The following is a 22,892-nucleotide window of genomic DNA, read 5'->3' on the forward strand; positions in this document are numbered from 1 at the left end:
GTAAATCATTCAATCATCTGGATGTAAAAATGCCTGTTGGATGATCAGCTACATACTCTGTGGTTTGTTGTAATTGCAATACATGAGATCTTCAAAGTTTATAGAGTACACCACCACCAACATCACACTGGCTGCATTAGCTAGATTTCAAAATATCCGCACAGCCCAGAGCTGGAGTAGTGTTCTGTGCATACAGTGAATGCATTATGAATTAAGAGCAAATGTGCCACATGGCAGAATGCATTAGCCACCAGACGAGTTCTGCATAATGAAACAGGAAACATTGCTTCCTTCAGACAGATTTAGTTAGAGGCAAAACTATAACCTTCCACAACAGTAATCAAGGAATTGTGTGCAACAATTTGGTCCTGAGTGAATTCAAAATACATTTCTCTGACGTCTGGTTGGAAGTTTTGAAGAACTATGTAACATATGTACAACCACAGTTCCATTAATACGTTGTAATTTGAATCTATCCAATTTAAATATACCCCATATCTTAAAGGTACGTCATGCCACTTTCAGAGTAGATGTCCAGTTGATGTCCCACTGTCAGTACTGTCTCTTAAAGTGGAACAAAGCACACCGCTTTCCCTCCTCCCCCAACCCTCACTGGGCGTTCTGACCAAGTGCAGCCATTTCTACGACAGATCTCCATTTAGACATGCAATGCAGAGTTGATTTGGTTCTGTTCTAAGTGTGTTAGGCCAAACGGAGTCCCCCGTGGCAAAAACTCTGCCATTGTGCCTCCACATACAGCGTACCTGAGTGGGTGTGGCTGTCTCTGTTTGCCCATGTGGTGGCAGGTCTAGGGGTGGTAGAGGGAAGGGTTGAACATGTTTGAGCCTCTGAGTGAATCATAAAGTGAAGGAAGCACCATCCCGTCAGTGTGAACACAGAACTGAGAACAACAAAATTTGAGGGAGTTTGACTTCCTTCTTTTTTTTTTTTTTTTTAGAAAAACATTATGCAAGATTTATTTATATTTGAAATGTTGCATGTGAAACATTAAAGGAAAGATTACTTCTCAACTTCATAAATATATACAGTAGATTATGTGACCACTCTGTGTGTGAGTCTGTAGGAGTGGCTTAACACATTAGTTTGGTTCTTAATACAGTTACAGTTTTGAGATCTCAAATAAAATACGTCTATATGCTGTCTTTCTCTTGTGCATACACAGGTGCAGGATCAAACCCCTTGCAGATACCAGTCATTATGGTGAGAAAACGCTCCTTTTAAACTTTCTTAAATACCCCCATGCAGCTTACATCTCAGCAAGTTATTGAGTCCCAAAAACTTTTCCAATTTAAAGTTGTTTCCCAAAACAGAGCCCCAGTGATTTATTGCTCTATCTAAGAAAGATGATAGATCTGTCACTCCGGTGGATTGTGTAGACAATCGGAGATGCGGCTGGCCAAGGCCGTGCTCGCACAAGGGTACCACGCGTTGCATGGCAATACAGGACACTTTGTTGTTTATACTCTCCACAATGAAGTCAAAAGAGGCTAGCTCATCAGCAAAACTCAGCAGGCGGGGGTCACAGCTGTCAAAACACAGAGCCCCCTTGCCCCCCTGGGTTCGTCTTGAATTGTGCTCCTTGTGACACATTGTTCTGCTCGGCTGAAGAAGAGCAAAACTAAACCGGTTGGAAAACGACGACAACTGCTGTAACGATGTGTCCACTTAGTGTTCGTATTTAATATTCATGATATTTAAACCTGGGGAAACCAAGCAACACTACAACATTCAGCCTTCACAACATGTGCATTAACACTAGACGCAGATGTTTACATGGGTCAGTGCACGGACATCTGTGCAGGCTAATTTACTCTCTGCCAAGCAAAAACAGCACACATTGCACTATTATTAAATTCAAAAGTGGACATAGCAGCAGCCATCCATCATGTAGCAAACATTTCAGTGTAAGCTGTTTTTCATTTTTCCCGTCAGTGCTGGATTCAGCACCACTTAAAGGTATTTTTCTAAGATATTATATAGCCTTCATGACTTTTCATGAGCTCAAGCACTGTAGGGAAGGATGATTCTGTAAGAAGCAAAATGCTGGCTGATACTGTGGAAGCCTAGTATTGAACCTTAAGTACACTTCAAAACAAGAGACATAAAATGGTAAAATGATGAATGGACTTGAGCTTTCATAACCCTTTTTTTTTGGTCTTCTTACTACTCAAAGCGATTTTACACTGCAGGTCACAACTACCCATTCATACCCATCTACACACTGATGACAGTGTCCATCATATTAACCAATCCCATCCATTCACATTTATATGTCACCGACATAGCAGTGTGAGCAACTTGGGGTTAAGTGTCTTGCCCAAGGACACACCGGACATGTGGCTGCAGGAACTGGGGATTGAACCCCCGATGTTTCGGTTGAGAGACGACGTACTCTAGCAGCTGAGTCCCAGCCGCCTATATTAGTTTACATGACATGCACAACAATGCATTTTAATTGTTCAAAAAGCAGCGCAGTGGGATTTTTTCGGGGATTTTCAACACCTCAGAAATGGTTTGTAGATTCTCAGTCTCAGGTACAGGAAAGAGAAGCAGCTCACCTTAGCAAGCATCGCCATCTCCACAGGCGAACACTTGCAAGCCGATCCACGAGGTTAAAACACACCACAGCACACAAAGTCAACCTCACATAGACCACTTGTCTTTGAAAAAATACAAATCCACTATTGTATCATTGCCAACATCAAAAACAGGATTTGAAAGTGTTTGTCCACTGACTAAAACAAATTGGAGCCACCCGTTGTCTTGGTTCTTGTAAATTCAGTATGCAGGCTTTGGCATCATTTAGTCAATGATTTTAATTTAGTTCAAGGCAAAAAGGGAGAGTTTGATGCTGTTGCCACATTTTCATCCCTCTGCTACACCGACCAAACCATTTGATTCTCCAAATCCAGACTCTCTCTAGTCCAGTCCTCTCTCTTTCAAATACAGTCTGTCCTTCTCACTTCTCTTTGAAGCGCACTAGAAACATATTTCTGCACTCTGTGGTGAGCCTGCCTTCTTTCTAAGTGTAATATTTTCCACCAACTCACTTCAGGTGAGGAGGAATAGACTCTCACGGTAACCTCTAAAACTGAATGGAAAAAAAAAAAAAAAATCACCAGAGGAGAGGTGTCCTCAGGAGGCAATAAACTAGGATGCAGACCATAAAAAAACACAAACTACCTTTGACATTTCTCGGCTCTATTCACACTTTCATGTTATTTGTACAGAACAAGTTTGAGCTTATGCCAAACAGCATGTTATTTCATCTTAAAATAATTTGCATTGTCCCTTAGATGAACTTGAGTAATACATGATAATACATCTTTTATATTCTTATTTTTTTCATTTTACATCACAGTATTACACTTGCAGACTTTTGCAAATATTCTTATCTACAAATCTTTCAGAATTAATTTTCAGATTACTTTAAAATAGGACTCGGTGGGCGATGAGTATCTTCTTCTGTGGAACTTGTTTTTGATATTAACAATCAAAAAAATCACTTGTTTGTTGACTCTTCAATCTAAGTCACAAGTGAGAAACGGAACTCTCTTACAGGTAAACATCATGCATTAACCCCCGTCTGAATCTTCCCTCCACCCTCCATCTTTTGGCAACCCGCTTCCTCTCCCCCTTTCCACCGTGTCCTATTCATCACAGGGCGCTGCACACACTGAGGAAAGTACGATCGCACTGACCTTGAGGAAGTCTCGCTCATAAGAAGACTCAGCCAGGCCAAGATCTAGGGTCTGTCAAGATGATTTCTTATTCTATTTAATGGAAGAAGTGCAATGCTTTATCACTCCCCAGGTTCATGGTTTATATAAAGCAGAAGGGCCAGCCCTGTTTGAATGGTAAGCTGTTAAGTGAAAAACCCAGTACACAAAAAAAGATGTCCTTATGAGTCACGATGATTTAGTTGCAGGGGGGGTGATGGGTAATTTTATGTTAAAATGGCACTCCCCTGAATAGTAAACTAAAAAACAGATGACAATGTCAACCCTATCTTTTCAATGACATTTTCCTCTAAGGCATTTGTTGGGAGATAAGCATGAATGAACACAGGAGGGAAGTGTTTCTTTGTCCTTATGCTCTCATCTGCGACCACCGTTCAGATTGTTTGTCTGCACCAAAAGTTTTCCATTGGTTGAACAGTTTTGGAAATTTCTACTTACACCATACCTGTGCTTGTACCTGAAAAAAAATAAATCATTTCATTCTGCTACATAATCAAATTCTTACTTCAGCCTGTTGTGATTCATAAGCAAATTTCCACTGATAATAGGATGATTCATCCATCTCTCATAATACCAAACCTGCTGTTCCAACCACAGTTTAATGTTATCATCACTCTGTCTTTGTTTCCCATAGTTAAAAGAGGTTTTTATTTTAGGCATTCAACACGATGAAAATAGAAAGTGCTGTTTGCATAATCCTGTTCTCAAACAAAAACTATACCACTTTTCCTCTCGACGACAAAGCTTACTTCTTCTGTGCAATCATGTTCTATGTTGATGATGCCATTATATTTATTAAGCATGGAGATGAAAGGAATGCAGTTGTTTGCATAGTCCTTTTCAAATCAGTCAAAGAAAAACACAAATATGCCGTGTTTTTTGTTGCAGGTAAAATCACAATGCTTGTATATTAATTGCTTTCTTATTCTTGGGATATGAACAGTTGAGGATAATTATATAAATAACATCACAATCAGAAACATACCAATGTAGGCCAATGTAAAAACTTGCCTCGGCACTGGGAGAGAGTGGAGTACGTTTTTTAGTAGGGCTGCACTGATGTCTGGTTTAACACCGGTTTCAGCCCCGTTGACAGACTTTGGCCCATCGGCAAATGATCTGGCATGAACTGATGTCATTAGCAGATGTTTATCTGATGTGTTGTGTCGATTTAACGATGGCATTTAGTACACTAAACTACTGATTGATAGAAGAGGGTTTTTATCAGGCAGAAGATGTCACCAGTTGGACAAACTCTGATCTGTTTTCATGGTCAAACATGAGAAAATGTGGGCTTTGTGGGAATCCTACACCAAGCGAGTAAATTAAAAGCAATGATAAAAGAAAATCTGAATCGGCTGAATTGTTATTTTAAACATCAAATTAGTATCGGCCATGATTTGCACAATCGGTTGTGTTTGTCGCAAAAATCCCCAAGAATGAGAAATGAATCAGTAATAAAAGTATCTTGTGACGTTAAAGCGACTTTAATGTTTCTGTGTTCACAGAGGGAAACCTCCATCGTAACAGCGGTTGGTAACAATCCTCGCAGTCTCATCTAATATACACAGACCCAGAATTTTGATAATTACACAAATAGGCAGTCTGATATTTCATGGGTAAGAGCAGCTGAGTTTTGCAGTTAGCTCCCGTCCTCCCATATAAAACATCTCCCTACTGCTGTGCTAGCTCAGCCTGACTTCTACTCCAGTAAGTTATGATGTAATTTTCCTCTCTGGCATGTTAAGAGGAGATACCAAAGGGAGAGATATTCATGGGTAAATACTTAAAACTAAAGTTCGGCACCTTCACAAGCCTTTTTCTGCACACCGGCTCTAAATTAAAACTTACATACAGAGCAGTTTGTTCAGTAGAGTATCCTTTTTCTTTCATGTTGTAGTCAAATATAATTTTGAGGAGTTCTCCATCCACTTGACATTTTCTTTTATAGACTAGGTTACCTACTATGGTATGCACCACAGTATCCAGGTCTGACCTGCTACATGAATTTGGTGTGAGATTCTGTGATAAGATTACTGAACAGCTGGGAAATAGACTAAAACATTAATGCAGCTCGGGTTGAATTTAAAGCAGTCTATATGCTGGGGAGGATAACTTGCTCAAGTGTGTTAAGCAAAATGTGAAATGTTATACTTTTTGAGAGGTACTTCGCAGGAAGGTGGTGTCTGCCGTGCTGGGAGATGATGTGATTTAAGGAGCACATTTTTCTTTAAATGAAACCGAGATGAGTTCTGACATGGATGGATAAAAGTGAAAATGTGATGTGACATACAGTAGAGGACAGAAATAATTGCAGGAGGATATTTTAAAGAGAGGGACATGGAAAGGCTGCATATTTCCAATAAAGACCTCTTTCATAAGGGCAACACAACCATTGCTTATCAGAGACTTAATACAATTCAATAGATAGCTGTAACACGATGATAAACCATGCTGCATTGTTAAGCCTTACCTTACTTTCTCCATGTCATTTCCAAATGCTACACATTACATTTTCCACTGGACTTGACAATGACATTTTACATTTTAAGCCCAATAAATGAACAACTAAAATAGCTTATTTTGAAACTACCAACATTTTGAAAAGTATCCCAACAGAGAGACCTCTTTGTTATGAAGGGAAGTTTTTTTATTAAAACAAGAAACATCTGCTACGTTGGTCTCTTCGACTACTGCTGCTCTGATCCATTTGTTTGTTTGTGCTATTGTCTCGGAACGAACCATTAAAAAAAAAAACAAATTCACACAACAGTTTGTTCAAAACTAACACAACATTGGTGGAACAAATAGAATCACAATGAAATTTCTCTTTTTTTTCTGTCAAAGTTGTACAGAAGCTTTGAAGAGAGCAATGTAGCTGTCATGTCTGGTTAACGAACAACAACACCCTGCTCTGAACAAAAAAGGTCAAACTCTTCAGGGACCCATTCCTTAAAGTTGTTACACACCAAGGATAACAATCTGTGCCTATAGGTGGAAAAAAACTAACAAAAAAAAAAAAAAACATTTTTAGTGGATGCATTTTGATTGGGTACATTCGCCCCAAAGGATCAGTTGTTACCCGTCACCTCCATTTCTGGGGCTTTCTGATCGCAAGTTCATGCCACTTGTCAGCATTTTAAAGACTACACAACTCAAAAGCTAATCGAGGCAATACGTAGAAAGCCACAATGCCAACATCTAGAAGTAGTTGTTCATCTAAGTGATGGTTATATCATTTCATAATGGAGGTGGGTCAACGGACTGCAACCACACCGCCCAAATTAAGTTAAAATAAGCATTGAGGAACTTCATTGATCCCCTTAAGCCATTATCTTTTAAAATATGACATGCTAATAGCGTTGAAGTCATCAGCAGGATTGAATCAATTCAACAGAATGGAGTATTCCATATCTATTCCTACCTCATACTTTTCCTGCAGGAGCGCTCCAGTGCTGCTCATAATGAAAGGCCCCCAAGCACCCTCTCTAAAAATCATTACAATCTCCCTCTACCTCTAGGGTCAGTAAACTAATAGTCATTCACCTGTGTGACAGGAAATCTTTCCCAAGTTGCCATGGGGTGCCGGCGGGGTTGTGTTTAAGGTTCTGGAGTGGAGTCCAGCCAGAGATGATTGTTTGTTGTTTGGATGGATGGATCCACGATGATTGAGTGCGTGTCACATCCAAAGCATTTCATCTCAAATGCAAAGGACCGGGATTGTGTGTATAACCCGCTAATTGCCTCTCTTTCTGATACTGGCAAGCAAATAAAAAAAACAGATTTTCCGCTGTTGCCAACTGCGTAGACAACAAAGAACAACTTTATAAATAGAGGCGCAAAGGCATTGGCAAAGAGGCACCCTCCATCATCTGCTTGTACTTGTGCCTGCGCTTGGCCTCCAGTGATTTTTCTCACCAAGACCGTCCCCGCCTGCTGTTGACTGAGAATCTGTGGTGGATGTCTCAAAGGGATGGCCCAAATGTATTCAAAGGCACCGAGGCCACAGGGTCTCTCTTGGCTATTTTTAGACTTTGCTCCGCAGTGCTGAAAACACACATGAAAGACAATTTGTCAATAAAGTGACGGAAGGAGAGACAATGGACCAACCTCAATCTGGAGTTTTCCTTTAAAAATCTTAAAAGGAAAAGAAAAGTGGAATTGTTTAAAGGCTAATGAAGTTGGTCCAAGTGTCAGACAATTCTCCAGCACCGCCTTAAATGATGTTCTGTGATGGAGAAACACTGCTCCGATATTACACTCTAACTTTTTCACCTGTTTGCTCGACCCTATCCGTCTCTCTCACTCTCTCTCTCTTCCTCTCCCTTTATCCCGTCTCAACCCCAACACAGTTATGGCAGATGCTTGTTCAACATCAGTCTGGTTCTGCTCGAGGTTTCCGCCTGTTAAAAAGCATTTTTGTCCCCTGCCACTGTAACTTTGCTACATGTTGCTTAGTGCTGCGCTCATGGTGGATGAATGTTGGGTCCTTATAAATAATACAACACAGAGTACGATGTAGCCCTGCTCTTTTTGTAAAGTGTTTTGAGTTAACATTTGTTCTGAACTGGCAGAAAACAAATACACATTGATGGATTGATTGATAGCCCTCGGAAAAAAAAGCAAAAAACACACAAATGCACTTCTACTATTCATCGTTATGTCTTTGCTGCTCTTAAACAGTAGCCTTCGCTGATACCTCAGCTTAACTGGCAATACTATTAGCAGAGCTTTACTCTGTTCAAACTGTTTCTTAATCATGTAGTGTTTATCACACAGTGTGTTCATACATGCACCTCACTGATTTTTCATACAAATACCATTCACAATACTCTGTGATTATCCTTTTTTTTTACATTTACATGTTTTGTATTTTCACAGAATAATTTATTTCTTCTATTGTTCCCTTTTTTACATATGCATGTATTTTTTTATTTGTTGAGTGTCTTGAACCAATCAAATTTCCTTCTACTGTTAACCTGTCTGGTATAGAGTCTGAATGAAAATAAAGCAATATTAAATCTCAATGGGTTAATTACCTTGTTGAATAATGTTTGAATAGAAATAAAATAAATCTCAGAATTCAGGTCGTTTGTATGTCAGCACTTCTTCAGTATTCATTCATAAATAGGTTTTTAAAAGGAGCCAAATTAATGTCCAATGCCTCATTATCACTGAAACTAATTACTGTAAATTAATAACACTGTAAAAGCAATTGAACATTAAAAATCTGTCACTCAAATACACTTCGGCAGACATGAGAGGGAAGATGTTGCTTTGATTGATACATTTGAATTCCCCTTTTAGTTATAACAGTTTTTTAAATAGAAAGAAAAAATGGTAAAAATAGAAAGCCAAAAGTAACTGTCCAAGGTTTTTCACTTGAACCAGGCGATGTGATTGCCATGTGTCAATCATGACAAAATGTTATTGGGAAATCTGTACTGTGGCCATTCTAAGACAAGCTAAAGCCGTGCTCATATACAAGTTCTTATCTGTGTTCAAACTGTGTCCAAAGACAGTGTCTGTAGTGTGTTCATGGGGCCAAAGCGTCTTGTCCTCTTCAGGTAACTGCATCCTTTCCACTCCTATTTCTACCACTACTTCAAACAACACGGATATACCACAGGGAAAGTTATATTTGCTTCCTTTCCAGAAAAGACGCCTAAGCATCAGTCGGCTGCAGACACTGTGGTGGGTTTTCTTTTTTTTTTTTTCCCCCTCTGTGGAGTATTTCTACCCACAGACAGGAAGAAACAGCATGTCCAAAAAAGCTGACAAGTGAACAGAGACAAATCTATATAAATAATTGCTAAGTGAAGTGAAGAGGAGTCGCCCATCATTCAGAGAAGAAGCGTGTGCACAATATCTCCTGGAGATTGAGAGTCATCCATCACGGCAAGACTTTAATCCGAGATGTTTAGGACTGTTGCTGATGATTGTGTGAGAGCCAGGGAGAGCCCTGTTGTATGGGTCTGCAGGGGTCTTGGCAAGAGTGCAGCTTGTTGTGGGAGAAATTGCCGCCTGCCACAAAAGCACATTTATCCAAGTACAATAGTTTCATCTGAGATCGTTCTTGAGACTGCAGACAGCCGAATCCGCTCTCTGATTAGCATTCAGATGCCTTAAACTGTGCACGCAAGTTTCTGACAGTTAGCTTATTACATCTTATGGTGCTGCAGAGATGCACACAGACAGACACACTCTGCTCTCCCTGAAATACACACACTCATAGATCCAAATATGCACACTCAGACACACCTCATTTAGAGCGGGATGATGTCAAAATGAGTCCATCGAGTAGAGGAGGAGATTGAAGAGCCCAAGGTAAAGAGAGTCTGGAGACTCCAAATAATCTCAAGTATTGATTCTATTTAAGACCAAGGCCCTTGATGGACACTTGCTTCAAAACCCAGTGATAGGTGGCATATCCGCATGACTGATCGCCGTACTTCTGCTTACGGAAAAAAAAAAGCTGCAGTCGGTCCATAAATAACAGCTCGGCCTAATCAAACGGTGCAGCGGATTCCAGAGAGATGACGACAGCTTAGTGGACATGTACTGTAATTTACCGTGAAGCACTCAGTCTTTCCATTAAATTTACATGGACACAGTCAGAGGAGAGAAAGGCATTGAGAGTGGGTAGACTTTAGATTCAACCTGACAAGTGGACTTGCTGTCTAGCTGTGGCTGATCTGTATCTGTCAGGCAATGAAGGAAATCGCTAACAGAACATTTTGCCTTGGCTTTTGAATTCACCACTGGTCCCACATGAACATTTCAAACTTTGTGACCGATACTTTGGAGTATTTTGGTCAGACACAGTGCCCCAGACTCCATCAGTTCATACAAGAATATGTATGAGCTTGGATGAAACAATTCTAGCATTAGAGCTACAATGATAATGGATTTTCTAGACAAATTAAAGAGAAATGAATCACCAGTTACCAAAGATGCAGGAGTGGGAGGGAGGTACATGTTGTTTAGCTCATGATTCTCCGTTGTTGTGACTATCAAGGTGAGTGTGAGAAATAAAAAATCACTCACTTTTAAAATTCCTGCAGATATTAGATACATAAATGTATGTATACGCTTGTTTGCAAATACACCTTTCCACATGATTTATAGGCCAAACCTGATACTGTCTAACTAGCAGATTTCTTAAAGTGAAAGAAAACCAACATTATTAAATGGTCAGTTAGAGTGTAAACCACATCTGATCAGCTACATACACTGCAGACATTGCCAAGAGTCTTAAAAACAACAGTGTCAGAAGACAATTCCCTCCACAAAGTACACGATAATGCCATTTTTATAACCGCACTTTCATTGTTCTCTCTATTATATGATCTGTACATTTTTATTTTTATTTAGCACCTATCAGGATAAAATGGCTGATATTAAAACACATGTAATGGACTGATATTCCCAGATAACATCTGATATCGGCACCCCAATGTGTCCCCCGAGCTGCAGCAGTTGCAGGTTTTGAATTGCCCTGTATGAGTATTCAATTTTTTTAATGATACATTGGTTCGTTAATTATGGTGAAAATGAGCCAACGTATTTAATTATTATTTTTAGCCCATGCAATGAATCATAATCCATCACTAAGTGCAAAACAATGTATGAGCATGGATCTTAAAGGTCTTGTCTCCTGAAGTAAAGTGCTGCTATCTTTTTGTTTGAGATAAATTAATCACAAATTGTCAAAAAATAAAAGTGTATCAATTGTATGACTCACGAGTCAAGTTACTAAATGCATTAGAGGAAAACTGCACACGCTCGAGTAATTTCATTGGCCAGCGAGAAATGAGACTTGATAAAATCTGTGAATCGAAGGCAGCGTTGCCCAGTGTGAAACAAGGCAATCTCATGTAACACAATAACACAATATGACAGGATGCTGCTTCCTGCTGTCCTTGCAGACAAGTTCCACCCATCAAGGGTAGCACATAAAGTGTGCAGCTTTTGTACGAGTGAGAAGAGAAAAGAAAACCTCACATATTTGATTGGAAAAGTCAGTTTTCTCCTCAAACCGGTCGACAACATGACAAAAAATACTTTCTACAGCTTCACTTTGTCGCTGGATAGATGATAGTTTTTCTGGCATGGTGTGCACCTGAGCCAGGCAGTATCACTGTCCTCACCTAATATACCACAAGTATATTGCGTGTCTCCTCATTTATCCCCTCTAATGCAGTTATAATACCTGAGTGGTTGGTGGCTGCATGCCCTGAATGCTCATTTTCTGCACAGTAGCCTCTGTGTACTCAAAGGGTCCAGCCACTCTTTTTCCTCTGGAAGTGGACTCCTTGCAGCATAATTTGATTATTCCAAAGCAGGTGTTTGCGGCTGAACGCTGATAAGAAGGACTCGGTTCCCTCTGACACTAAAGTGAGTTACATTAGATGTGCTTAAAGTAGTGGAAGGCTAAGGCTTACTTTTCTTCTTTTTTTTTTGATTTAATCTGCTGGAGAAGATGGGATTGACTTTGTCCTAGAATTCACAAGGCAGCTCTGAAATAATGTTCCACAAATACTAAGAAAGGTTAGGGAGTATTCTGCATTATTTCTGGTGGTGCACGTTGGTTTTAAAGTCCATAAAGTGGGCAAAGAGGCTTTGGATTATGTCTGTTTCTGTCCATGTGGCTGCCAGTTGCTCTAGATGGATTTGATGCAACACAGCACTTGAGATAATTGTGCCTGAGAATTGAAAAAAGATGCAAACTTGATGCTATAACAACTTGCAGTGGGACTGCTGATGTAACAATCAGATGCATACATCACTGCAGATGAAGCTCAGCATCGCTCGAGGGCACATTTCCATACTTTGTTGTCCTTATACTTCCCCTTTTTTCTGCCTCATCCGTATGAGCATCTGCCACTGCAGAACGGGGGCAAGGTTGCATTCATGATCCCATGTTTCTCAGCGAATCAGACTCCGTCAAGCCTCTGATATCCCCTCAGATTGTTCCCTCTAATCCCCCCTTCTACAGCACAAGAATGGCTTTACCAACTAATAATCTCGCTGATATACACTGTGTGCAAACAAAAGGAATAATCCCAAGCCTGCGATTGAGCCATCAGACTCTGTGTGCTCGGACTAAAAACCGATTTGTTAGCAGGGTGCTGTGTAAACAGATGCTCCACTATCTGTTACATCTACTGAGCAGACACAGTTATCTGAGAGGTAGAATAGACTATCAATTTAGTTAAAGCAAAGAGAACATATATGAAATGCGGTCAAAAGGTTTATAGTTTGCTGGCAGTTCAGAACCAAACTTGCCAAAACCACTTGCCATTCCATGGTGTGATAATCAGTGTTGATCGCTCTCCAACACACAGCTGGAAAAAAAACGAAGCTACACAGCCTCTTTATATGCAGATGAATTAAAATAAATCAGACTTACAAATGGGGTCAGCCCATCCAGAGTGAAGTGTCGCCTGACATGTGAACCAATCTGCTTTAATTGACACTTAACTCAATTCTCATTTCATTCTGAGAGCCATGTCGGGGTAAAAAGGCACAAGAGACCCTTGGCGTCTGCGCTCCTTCTGACTTCAACGGGCAGTCTTGCTGCTCGCAACTTCTTTTTCGCTTTGAAACGTTGTCAAGGACACAACTGAAGCACATTTCATCACACTTAACCAGCTGTTAGACCGACCCGTGTTTGTCGAGGGAATGACACTAATAAAAGAAACCAGACGGAGAAGCTTCTGTGATCTGTCAACAAGCTATTCAAATGTGTATCGACTGCTCAAAGCAAGAAAAGCAGCAGAGTTTGAAAAAATTCTCATGTGAAAACTTGCCATGTGAAATGCCCACAGGCGGAATAGAAGAGAGAAGAGGGCAGGCTTACCTTTAGTGGGACACTTTGGAGCAGAGCCGGAGCCAGTTTAATCCACTGAATCAAACTGTCCTCGCACCTTTGTCGCAAGAGCAGACTCTCTCTCTCTCTCCTTTGCTTCTTATTTTACTCCTCTTTTTAATTCCCTCTCTCACCCTGCTTTCCTCTTTGGTGCCTTTCTGTCATTATCCCCGCTCGCTGTGCGCAGTTTGAGCCCACACGCTGGAAACAGAAACGGATGCTCGAGTGAGTGTATGCGCTCTGCGCTTTGAGTTGCAGAGAGAGAAAGAGAGAGAGAGAGAGAGAGAGAGAGAGAGTGACAACAGCTTCAGAAATAGCTGGAGAAATAACACTGGAGCCAAAGTGGAGCGTGTCCGCGCGGCAACAGAATGACGACTGAGTGAGGGAGAGAGAGAGAGAGAGCGAGAGTAGCAAGAGAGTGAGTAGAGAGCGCTGAAGTGAGAGAAAGAAGCTTGTGTGTGTGTGTGTGTGGGGTTGTGTGTGTGCATGTATGAGAGAGTGAGAGAGAAGTATGTTCAGGGGAGCGAGAGAGGGTTTGTGAGCGCTGCCGGCTCAGTGGCGAGCGACGGACGTGATTGCATTGGCGTAAAGCAGTAGCGCAAACCTCCCCGCTCATCCCCCTCCTCCCTCTCCTCCCTCTCCCCCTCCCCTCCCCTCCCCTCTCTCTCTCGTCAGGTCCCCTGAGCGCTGGGGGATCTTCATCATCAAGCAGATTACAGCCAACTAGCAAGCACCCCAGCTCCCAATCTCCCCCCCAATGACACACACACACTCACACACACACAGAAAGAGCCAGTGGTGCACGCTGTGGTCAGTGGGGATATTTTAATCAGAGAGACACTTTGCTATGCTTCTTTTGGTCAGAGCTGCATGTTCTTGCAGGTCCCGCTGAAATTAGAGAACTTCTCCCTCCCTGCAGTAAAAAAAATAAAATAAAGTGAATTGATCTTATTATAAGACGTGTAAAGTTTCGGGGGTTCCTCCAGAGTATGTTGTGTGGAAGGTTTGTTTGTGAGGCATGGAAGTCAAGGGTGCGCTGCTGTCAGGTTCCATTACTTTTAGTTTGACTGACAGCTGAGCCAGCAGGGGAAAGGTGACATACATGTAAACAAGGTTGTTCCTTTAAGGATGAATTGGGGTACTTTCAAACCATGGGCTCGTACTTACTTATTTCAGGGGTCTAAGTGACGTATGAGGAGAACAAGTTTTGGAAGTGCTCCAGTAGATTGCTTAAGCTGGCTTTTTTGGCTGCAGCGTCATCACTTAGGGCAGACGTGCCCCATCAAATTATGTACCAAGTATATAAGTATATTTAAGCCTCTACATTGACTATTTACTACCAATACCCGACTAAATGCAGAGGTGGGCACAGTTAATAAAAATATTTTACTCTGTTAACCTCTGACAAAGTTGTTCACTTCGATAGCAGTTAATTACTTTATGCTTTTTATAATGAACTCAAATGAACATAAATTCTAACGCTAACGGGTATAACCTCAAAAAGCAACAAAACAAAATAGTTTTGCATTGACAAAAGATTTGAATTTTTAAGTGGCCATGATGACTGAGAAAGCTCAAAATTACACACGGATCTGTTTGAAAATCTACAAATATCAGCATTTTTTAAAAATATATATATCATCTTCGTCTTCACTCTAGAGGCGTTCCGGATGTACTGTCATGCAGAGGCAAGAAGCTTTTCACAATAAAAGCCCCCAGGGCAGAGGTGGCCATTTATCACTTTATTTACTAAACTCTCTAAATAGGATGTCTGTGATCCATCTTAACGTGTAAGAGCAGGAGTTTGGACGTTAGCGTTAACTGAATTGACCACAAATTCAAGGTTTCAGTATTTTCTTTTTCAAACAAATGTTCACGTTAAAATGTATTCATAAATAAGTGGAGGTAATTAACTTTTTTTTTTGATAAACGGACATGCGTCCAGCTCTGACCATGATGCGATAAAATTGTAGGCTTTTACAGGATGGTTATTTGTGGAACTCATTGGCTTTCTGTAAATATTGTAAAATAGAAAATACTATTGATCTGCTTTATGGGAAAGTTGAAATATGTAATTTTTACTTTAGGCCCTTAATATCAAAAAGGCATGATTTAAAGTTAGATAGTTTGTTTCCATACTTTAAGACAAATAGTCACATTTGAGAAGGGAAGCTAATGCTCAGCTATCTCTTCTTTTAATGTCATAAGCTGCGGAACAGCTGGCTGCTATTGTTAGCGTTACACCACACCAAGCAAATGACGTTTATTACTTTATGCTAATGCCGTTTAAGATAAATTATTTTGATTGGCCTCTCTTTATGCAAATTGACTCTCCAGCTATGTAGGTAAATACCCAATGGCAACACTACTGGCAGATAAACACAGACGTCGCCGTCCTTAGAAACAAAATAAGAATAATTTGTGTCTTTTTGGTGCAGATTTTCTTCATTTTTTTTCTTCTTTAAGGCAAGCCACGGGGCACGCCAATCAAACAGCGAAATATGTCAGACTGGCAAAGAAACCTTTTCAGTTTCAGCCTTGACTTATGATGTATGAGTGCATTCAATCATTTCTATTTTCAGTGTGAGACATAATCAAGGAAAACCTTCCCTGGAGGGAAGTTATTTTTTTGTGTGTGAGTGTGGGTGTGTTTGAATGCTTCAGAAATATTTCAAAAAGTCACAATTTTAGATTGTTAGGAGGAAAATAGTCAGTGATTATTTTTTAAGGCTATATTTGTAAAACATACATATCAAGAACAATCCATCCATTATCTTTTACCGCTTTGTCCCGGTCTGGGTCGCAGCGGTGGGGCTGGAGCCGATCTCCGCTGTCATTGGGCGACTGTTCACCAGTCAATCACAGAGATATAGAGACAGACAACCAGCCACACTCATATTCACACCTACAGGCTATTTAGAGTCACCAATTCACCTATCGAGCCTCCTATGGGAGGAAGCCGGTATTGAAACGATGTTAAGAGAGAAGCGTCTTTTGTGTTATGTTTTTACATTTTTCTGCAGTAGCTTGCTATGGATGTCACTATGTTCCTTCACTTCTTTGTTTCTGAGACTTCTCTCTGCTGACTCCTCTGTGTGTTGGTGCATCAGCTCTAATAGTTCACTCGCAGTACCTGGTCTGAGTAAAAGATTTGATTTACTTTGTAGCATCACACTTGATCATTTTGGGGTCTCTGACCTCCCTGGCAGTATTATACAGCTGAAGCTGCTTCGGTAAAGGCATTTTTTTGTGTGTTTTTTTTAACGATAGTGAAACTGATTTAATTACTGCAAGATACCGTATTACCTTATACCCAAGCCTAGACATGTCCATCGCCCCCCCCCCCCCCCCCCCCCCCCCTGACTTTTCAACTCAATCAAAGCAATATGCTCTTTTTTTACACATTTGACCTCTGGCCTGATTTCTTGTTCCCTTACAGCGGTGAACCAAAATACAGGTGAACATGTGCACAGTAACAGGTTTTATGACGCTGTATCAATTCTCAAAAACATTTTATATTAAATGATAGTTTACATACCACAATAGTTTGTTTACTGATTTCCATGTAGCAATAATTGTGAAGGTTCAAATCAAATCCTGTTAATCTGTTTGCAGTCTACCTGTTTACTCAGATCATTTAAACATACTTTATGGGTGTGTTTTCTTAATAATATGAGATCACTCTAAGTATCCCACTATAATCATTTATGGAAATACAACAGCTGTATTGTATATTTTGGTGGTTGCAAACTGTTTTTCCTTGGAGCCCCCCAAAGCTCAGCTCCCCCAGGACCCCCAGAAATAAAAGTGATAGTCAAAAATGAAGACAGATTTTAATTGATTTCATTGTAACCTGAAATACAAGTGTGTCTGACTAAGCAGTCTGATGATTTAAAAAAATAATAATAATTAAACGATTTAATCCCCAGACCTTTGCACAAACACCGAGCACCAGAGCCCTCCTGTTGGTTGTATTATTTTAGGGTTACAGTGCTACCTTGTGTGCTGGTGCACATTGTTGAGGTTGTGTAATGCCCCTTTAAAAATGCTGGTTATAAAAGAGTAGATATATCACAGGGGTAAGAAGGGGGGCACTGCCTGGATTGCAGGATTTAGGGGGGCGGGGTGATCCAGTTGGAAGAGGAGGCATCAGCTGGATCCTGCTAATACCCATAACCTCTCAAAGAGAAAGCGCTCATAAAAGAACCCCGACACCTCCCCCGCAATTCCCAACAGAGATCACCACGGAGAGAGAATTACATCATCCCAACATCAAAACTTTAAGGGGTTTCTCTGAAGTCTGGCAGTTGTCGCTGACGGTGACCTAAATTCTTTTATTTTCATGTTTTGCATGATTTAATGCACGGCGTCTTGCAGCACGGAACACAGATGTCATCTTTCTTCTCTCTGGCATATTGAGGAGAAAACCACCGACTTTAACCTTTAAAATTAGACCATGATATGGCAGAGGGAATCAAAGGTGGCACACATCACTCTATGGAAAAGGTTATTGAGGCATTAGCATTTAGTCCTCTCTATATTTCATTTTGACTGTCTTGGAGATAGACAGGAGTCATGCTGGAACAATATTCTCTTTTTTTCCCTCCTTTTCAAGGCAAAAAAGTTTCTCCACTTTCATTCCAGTAAGGATGATGAATATTTACAAATTGTCTCCTACAGTATCACCTGTAAAAATAGCTTCATATCTCCTCATGTGAACCATTAAATCTGAAGATGAGAAGCAACACATTTGAAACTATGATGCAATTTCACTTTCAAAGCTTCTCTTTTCACTCCAATTGGCCAATTATCTAATTTTTGTTCTCGTTTGATTTGACAGCAGTCTGTACGTATCAAATAGTGCGGGGGGAAAAAAGTAAAATAAAAATAGTCTGTTTCAGGTCTTCAGAGGAAGCAAAATAAAAGCAGCGCAGTGTGGATAAAAAAAGAAACCCTGAATTGAGTCTAAATGACCTGCATTTTTTTTTTTTTTATACACTGTGATTCTCTAAAGCTGTGGAGCTGTGTTTGACTGGAGTTGTGCAGCGTTTTATACACTCAGCAGTCCTGGCTGACAACCGTGCTCCCAGATCAACCCTGTCCAGATGGCATGGCGTGGCCCTAGAGGACTCCATTTTTAATCCTCTTGGCACAGGCTGCGCTAAGCGAGAGGTGGAACGGATGCTCCGAGTCAGACGTCAATCAGGGCATTTCATACTGCCCCACTGCTGCGTGTGACACAAAAGTGTCCTGCACAGGCGTGCATGCAAAGGATAGAAAGGGAGAGAGAGAGAGAGAGAGAGAGAGAGAGCAAAAAGGCACGTGCAAATACATTTAATCAGCAAAACAAAGATGTAGAAGAAGAGAAAATAGGCTGACAAGCACCCAAAGTTGTCCTGACAACAGCTGAAAGAAAAACAAAACAACCTTTTTCTTTTTTAATTCAAAATAAAGGCTAATGTGGTGTTAAAGGTGTGGGTGTTAAAACAGGTAACTAGGTAACTATAGCAGTGAAGGCGCAACACATAGGCTCGATTTCCTTTTGTGTTTTTAAGGGCTAAAGCAGCGTCCACATATCAGATTCACATATTGAAATAAAACGTACCAAATATCAAAAGACACTGCAGTGAATTATGTCTGTGAATAGTTAATAAGCTGAGGGAGTATTTACACTGTAAAACTAATGCACAGTAATAATTCAGAATTAATTGCATTGGATTTATCTGTTAACTTTAATTGGCCACCAGAGGAGTGCAAACGTTCATTTTTCTTTGCTTTAAAATGTCTCTGCTTGGCAAATTAAAGAAGAGATTGGAGTGCAAACTTGCTGTTTTTCTTTTTTTTTGGCAAGGTACATAGAAAAAAAAGGGACTGGAAATGGGAGGGAAGGTGTGTGCTTTGTTCATCTGAATGTTGTACCAAGAAACTGCAAGGATCTCTAAATTCCATCCTCAACCCCCCTACCTGAAACATTTAAACTGCAATAGGTTTTGTTGCCCACAAGGGTTGTGTTAAAGATCCATTTTACCTCCAGTATATATGCAAGGATATAAATGAGTAGTGAATGTCAAGGCACTCTGTGAAGGTGTGTGTGGAAGACAAACCTGGATCAGCTGTTCTGTATATCAAGCTAGGTCCAAATATTATTTAAAAAAAACTAATTTGGGGTGGATTTATTGAGGCTTGTCAAAAGAAATATATTTATGGAGATTCTTTTTTTCCCCTTTCTGCTCTCTATTTCCTGGAGCGTGACGGCGGTGAGGGAGGAGGAGTGGGGAGGGCCGTTGGGTGAATGGATGGGGATGTGTTGCAGGACAACAAGGACCCAGGTGTACTTCTTATTAGCGGCTAAGCTAATGGAATCACCAGACTGCCTCTCACCGGATCATGCAGCTCAAGACCAGACCGGCCTGTCCTGAGGGAGGTCTGGCCCAGAAGAGGGCATCTGGAGCCTCGGTCCGCCTACTCCTCCTCTGACTTACAGCAATTACCAGCAGGAGGGACACAGGCTCCAATCCTGAAACAGATAACAGGATACAGAAGCTGAGGCTCTTGGGGTCTGGTTGTCGTTTCATTTAGATCAAAAATACTGGACTGATATGGTTTGTTATGATAAAATAATCAATTGGCAAGAACCTGATTATCATTCGATACACTTCACTTCATTTTTATATGTATAGCACATTTCATACTGAGGCAAATTAAATCAGCTGCACTCACTTTGCCCTACAGTAAACACCTGAGGTTGAAAACACGGATAAATGTAACCTTGCACAAACCAAAACAGCACACACACAGATACTCAAGATACACGTTTCCTTAGTAGTCCCTTTCCTGGTCTTCATACAACATTTGTACAGGACAATTGCAGGCACACACAAACTGCCAAAGCGATGTTTAAGAATCCTTCTTAAAGATCTTACAGTTTCAGCTGATCCAAAGCAACATTATGTAAGAATTGGGTTTCAATAAAACACAACACAAGACTTTATTGTCCCCCAGGGGGAAATTTGTTGCCACAGCCTTGCACAGTTGGTACACGAGTATACACAAAATATAAAACAAGCAACACAGGAAGAAACACAAACAGTAGAACAGTAATCAGAGGGTAAGCTTGTTAAGAGCTTCAATACCCGAGGGTACAAAGCGCTGGTGTGCCACTGGAAGTTTATCAAGCAGGAATGAATGGGCATATCTATATCCATCCATCTCTACAGATCGAACATGGATTTAAGAAAGATATACTGAATCTGTATCTGAGGGTTTTTCTCCCAGATATCGCAGTCAGTATTGGCCCCAGGATTTCTGTATCTGGCGGGCGCTTATTTTTGATGTTTAACATTCTTTCTATTCTTGTTTTTTTTCTGTCTTACAGCCTTTTAGATTTTTTGGTATTTCCAGTACATCTTCACACTCATATTTCATCTCTTATTATGAAGGGACGGTATATTTGTACTGCATTATAAAAGGCTCCATGTGAATGTTGCATTGATTTTAAAAAGGGAACATTCAAAACGCGCACATAGAAAAACAACCTTTGTTTCAGGAGCAGAAATCAGAACCTCCCGACAACATTTAGATTCTCTTGGAGCAGCGCTTCAACTCGTGAACACAATCTTATTTGATTCTGAGAACTCATCCACATCCAAAGTGTTAAATCAGAGCAGAAGAACCTTTGATTAAGCCTCCTCACATAAACAGGCTCTTCACAATCAAGACCAGAGGCACAACGAGGAGAGTTTTTTTTTTTTTTTTTTTTTTTTTTTTTTTTATAAATGGAAAACTCGAATGCAGAATGCTGATCACAGTATCCACGCCGCATTGATCTGAAAGCAGGGGTAATTAAAACAACCATGTGTTTCAGAAAGACTTGCTTGAGCAGAGCGTGCCAAACACTCGGTCTGACAATGCCCCTGCAATACAGGTTGCCATTAACAACGATCAGCGCAGCCACTAGGATTGAGACGTCTAATCAGTTTCTCCGAGCTGTAATGCCAACCTAATGAAAGAGATTAAAAACGCTTATTTGAGAGAGGCCGGCGCCCGTTTCCCTGATGACGTCTTTTTCTTCCTCCGGCTGGAGATAAAAGCAGAGTAATAATGCAGGGAGAATATTCTCCATTGGGGTTTAAAATATTGAACATGGGTGGAAAATATTGGTTTTACAGGGTAAAATAATCCACCTGCAATTTAATTTCATCGGGCTAAGTTTTGCAAAAATGGTTTGGTCACAGGAATTGCCCCACAAAACAGGGTCGCACATTTACTGTATTATGATATTTTGCAGGTTGGAGTAGAAACTGCCTGAAAAGTTTGGATGGTGTGACAATTTGATCAGCAATTTTCCCAAGTAATCAGTCCTGGCAGACACAAGCCCACTCCTGTCAGTGCCCTGGGCGTGTTGCAAAATGAGCCCATATTGCTTGTCTGCTGCAAAGGCTGAGGGATGTGTTGTCAGGCCAGTATTTGGCAAAAGGTTGGGAGTGGGTAGTGGGGAGGAAGAACCGCATTTAATGCTGTGGAGAGATGAAGCGGCCGCTATATGGGCTCTAGCCTGCAGAGGTGGAGGTATATTGAACGAGTGAACGAGGACGGGGCTGAACAGCCAAGGGTGGGGCTGTGGTGCAGAAACTGCCTCAACTCACCGCAGGCTCTGAATTGTGCTCTGCAGCTACAGTATATTACCTCTTCCTGCTGTCCACCTGAATGCAGCCCACAGCCCACAGCCTCGCACTTGAGCCTTTTGAGAGTATGCCCGCTCAGGCTGCATAATTTTTTTTTTTAGCTCCAGCCTGCAGCTGTGGAATAATTTTCAAGTTGTATCCTTATTCAAAAAACAAGCATATCATTTGAATATCTTAAAAGTATATTTTAATTTACCATGTTTGCTTTCATTTCTGAACCCTCAGTACTGTGCAGATGACACAGCTGCTCCGCTGTGGTCTGTTTTTCTGGCCGCTGCAATGTGATGGGATAAGTACTGAGGGCTGTCCTATTAATGGTAGCAAGCCAACTTGGATGTTATGATGAAAACGAGAGACATGTAATCTCCGAGGGAGGGACCGTGCCAGGGAAATGGCTTTCCTGTTCGTCCACTGCACGGATTTAGGTCCCCTTCATCCCAGGCTCTCTCTCTCTCTCCCACTGCCTTCACGGGGTTATTATTGTCTGAATTCCCACGGTGCGGCCAATCAACAGATGTGTTTAAAACAGAATCTGTCTCCTCTCCCACAAAGCCTCCCACGTAAACCACTGATATT

The 22,892-nt window shown here is 40.9% G+C and overlaps 1 protein-coding gene across 1 annotated transcript in view; it reads right to left on the reverse strand.

Annotated features, from left to right (window-relative positions):
- LOC132994603 (cadherin-12-like) overlaps window positions 1-14,117 on the reverse strand; it is a 118,685-nt gene extending 104,568 nt beyond the window's left edge. Inside the window, exon 1 of the mRNA XM_061065081.1 lies at window positions 13,624-14,117. The gene's annotated coding sequence lies outside the window, so the exon portion shown is untranslated. The remainder of the gene's footprint in view (window positions 1-13,623) is intronic.
- Window positions 14,118-22,892: the final 8,775 nt, after the last annotated feature.

This window comes from Labrus mixtus, chromosome 19 (genome assembly GCF_963584025.1).
Source record: "Labrus mixtus chromosome 19, fLabMix1.1, whole genome shotgun sequence".
Lineage (NCBI taxonomy): Eukaryota > Metazoa > Chordata > Actinopteri > Labriformes > Labridae > Labrus > Labrus mixtus.